Here is a 4,030-nt window from a genome sequence, read left to right on the forward strand (position 1 = left end):
AGCTGGGATTCATTATTCTAGTTTTTTTTTTTTTTTTGAGACAGGGTCTCACTCTGCTGCCCAGGCTGGAGTGTAGTGGCACAATCACAGCTCAGTGAAGCCTGAACTTCTGGACTCAAGTGATCCTCCCACCTCAGACTCCCAAGTAGCTGGGGACCAAAGGCAGGTGCCACCATGCCCAGCTGATTTTTTTTTTTTTTAAATGGGGTCTCACCATGTTGTCCAGGTTAGGTTTCATGTCTTTTGTAAACAGAAAGGTTTTAAAAATAGGCAAATTGGGGGGAAAGTGGTTTAAGTGAGATAATTTTTCATATAACAGACCTAGAGGCAGGCACAGGTCACAAGGGAAGCTTCCAGAGCATCAGAGCCAGCTGCTGTAGGCACTGCCCACCCTTTCCTCACTTGGCCCCCTCAGCTTCATAGAACTGCTCCATCTCCAGCCATCACAGTCATTCCAGCCAGGAAGAAGGGCGTGGTAGGAAGGGCAAGCTCCCTTCCTTAAAGGCCATGCCCAGAAGCCACACAAACCACCTCTCCATCCAGGAACGAGACAGTCATCTGACCACATGTGGCTGCAGGAAACGGCTAGGGAATGCAGTCTTTAGTATAGGTAGCCACAGATTTGAAAACCAGGGCATCTGCTACCACAGGGGAAGGGATGGAGACTGGGGTATAACTTGGTGTCTACCACAGCTCTCATCCCTGAGATTGGTAATCTGGCATCCTTGGTGCCACAGATTGGTCAGCAGAGATAATGCTGTCCAGCTGGTGGGCCCGATGAGGTTTAAATATGCTTGTCATTTACATGCACAAATGAAGCAATCTGCTCCAAAGTCACTGCTCCCCTTTGGATTCGGAGCAAGTGTCTGGCTTCCTTAGCTCTCCCAGGCTAGGTGTGCATCTCCAGGAAGCCGCTACCCACGACAGCCAGGGTGGCAATTCTGTTTCCTATGCTGAGAGCAATCCAGCACCTGAGCCTGGCTTGGCCTGAGGTCTGGGTATTTGTTTGGCCAGCGAATAAAATGGAGAAACCTGTTCAGTGTCTGCCCTGACAGCTGAGCTGCCTGGTGGGATCCCACTCAGCAGTGTGGTTAGCGGGTGGGCACAGGCCTGCTAGTGCTGCCTGAACGTTTCTGCCATGTATTTTGCTTTTAAGTCAATCCTCATTTAAGAAAAAAAACACCTTAAATTGATTTTTTTTTTTTCTGAGATTGAGTTTGACTCGTCACCCAGGCCGGAGTACAACGGCACAATCTTGGCTCACTGTACCCTCTATCTCCCAGGTTCATGTGATTCTCCTGTCTCAGCCTCCCGAGTAGCTGGGATTACAGGTGCCCACCACCACACCCAGCTTATATTTGTATTTTTAGTATAGACAGCATATCACTGTGTTGGCCAAACTGATCAACCTCCTGACCTCAGGTGATCCTCCCACCTCTGCCTCCCAAAGTGCTGGGATTACAGATGTTAGCCAACCCTTAAATGGATTTTTAAAACAAACCTGGCTGGGTGTGGTGGCTGTTTTACCTGTAATCCCAGCACTCTGGGAGGCCAAGGTCGGTGGGTCATAAGGTGAGGCATTCGAGATCAGCCTGGCCAACATAGTGAAACCCCGTATCTACTAAAAATACAAAAAAATTAGCTGGGCATGGTGGCGGGTGGCTATAATCCCAGCTACTCAGGAGGCTGAGGCAGGAGAATCACTTGAAGCTGGGAGGTCGAGGTTTCAGTGAGCCGAGATAGCGCCACTGCACTCCAGCCTGGGTGACAGTGCAATACTCTGTCTCCAAAAAAAAAAAAAAGATAACAACAACAAACAAATCTATCACTGTCATAAATGGGAAAGTCATAAGGCCTGCCCTAGATAGAAGGTAACTGAAAACCTGGCTAAGGTGCCACAGGCTGTGTCTGATGCCAGGTTTCTCTGTTAAAGAGAAGGTACCATTGAACTGACTCCCCCCTTTAGAGAGGAGGAAAAAAATTTAAATGGAATTAATTGTTAAAAAACATCCTCCAATGTTAGTTAATGCCTCTCAGTCACTACTAACAAGCATTTCCCCTGGAGGATGCGGTCCCCTCCTTGGGAAACATCTGAACTCTGTGCACCTCAATTTCCCCATCTATCAGACGGGGATCATAACAGTGCCTATTTTATAGGAGCTCTAGAGAGCAAGATCATCCACAGACTCTCAGGATACAAAGTACCCAGTGGGAAGATCGAGATCAGCCTGAGTAATACAGTGAGACTCCACATCTACAAAAAATAAAAAATTAGTCAGGCATAGTAGTGCATGCCTGTAGCTACTTGGGAGGCTGAGGTGGGAGGATCACTCAAGTCCAAGAGGTCCAGGCTACAGGGAGCCATGATCACACCACTGCACTCCAGACTAGGAAGCAACAGAGCGAGACTGTCTTAAATTAAAAAAAACAAAAATCAAAACTTTTTTACAAAAAACTTAAAAAGCAAAAAGTGCCAGGCTTGCAATCTAGCACTCAAATGCTGTTTGTCAATTTTATGAAAGAGAAAATTTGAGTCCTATCATTAAAAAAGTAAACATAGCTTGAGGAAAAATGAACTCCCAAGTAACCAAACTTCAAAGCAGCGGGGACAGGGGACATAAAACCCCAAACACTTCATTTAACAATGGAAGACACTTTATTATCATTATTTTTATCATCTCTCAACATTTCAACTCTTGGTAGAAATCAAATGCAAAACCTCTGCATTTTTAAATTAGCATGTATTTATCTCAATCACGGCAACCTCATACAGTAAGATCCACACCAGGGAGCAGGGTTTCATATTTCCTATTCCAGTCTGTGACCACAGTACTCCGTGACGGTAGGTACACCGGACTTTCCCTCCTAGGACTCGTTAGTCATTCCTGCTTTTGTCCGCTGGGTAAGTTACGTGGCATCACGGTTGGTTAAGAGTTAGTGACTGTAATGCTGGCGCAATCTGGAAATGGAAAACTAGAAAACTAGAGCTCTCAGGAGTGGGCCAGGCATTGCCGATTCTGAAATGGGAAAAGGAAGAACATCAAAGATGAATGCCCCCGATAGGCTGGTCTTAGTAATAAAGTTGGTTGAAATTCAGCTTAATATACACACTGTATAACTACATATGATCTACCAGATATATATATATATATATATATATATTAAAAAAGAGCCATATAAGATTTGGAAAACCTTAAAATCACTCAACTGAGTTGGAAGAACATCAGCAAATTCACAGTGGCCTCAGGATTCAGCCAGACTTAAACTTGCTCAAGAGCTGAATACCTTTCTCCCAGAAAGACCCACTGCCTAAGAACCCCTTAGCATTGTGGACATCACAAACAGTTATGGCTAAAATATATTATTAGTTCACAAGGAAGCGGCTTTGTTTTCAAACTCTTGCCCCACTCCTGCTCTTGTACCCCACAAGGAAAATCCAGGGGTCGGTAATTCACATGAGCTGAAGGGGCCTTCAGGCTTGGAACCGCTTAGGCTTAGCTGAACATCTGAGGAGCCGTCTGTCTGATGCACAAGTGCCGACTCCTGCCCACTTTTAGTGCAAAAAGATCGCCAGTGTTGCAGATGAGTCCTGGAAACCGGTGAAGAGGACTGAGATGGAGGGGCAGTAGAAATCCCAAATGATTTTCCTTCTGAAATGAGACTCAAGAAGTGTGAAGTGCAAGGTTCCTGCTCAGCAAGCTACAGGTCCGACAGGTGAGGTCCCTGAATTGTCACTAGGTCAACAGTCTGCAGGCACACAGACCTCGATACCTGCGCTCACCCCAAGTGCACACTGGAGGTAGGTGTATAGATAGTTACGGCAGGGAAGACAGTGGCTCTCCACCAGCTCAAGAAAAAGGGGCTTCGTGTCTGTTCCTCCCTGCCCCAAACTCTCCTCTCCCCTTGGGCTGTAGTGAGTGGAGGATACAACACGAACGGGCGCCAGGCCCTCCCTTGGAAGACTAAAGAACCCAGGGCATTTAATAAATAGCTACATAATTCATTTTTTTAACCATGTTGAAACACACAG

Source organism: Callithrix jacchus, chromosome 5 (assembly GCF_049354715.1).
Source record: "Callithrix jacchus isolate 240 chromosome 5, calJac240_pri, whole genome shotgun sequence".
Taxonomy (NCBI): domain Eukaryota; kingdom Metazoa; phylum Chordata; class Mammalia; order Primates; family Cebidae; genus Callithrix; species Callithrix jacchus.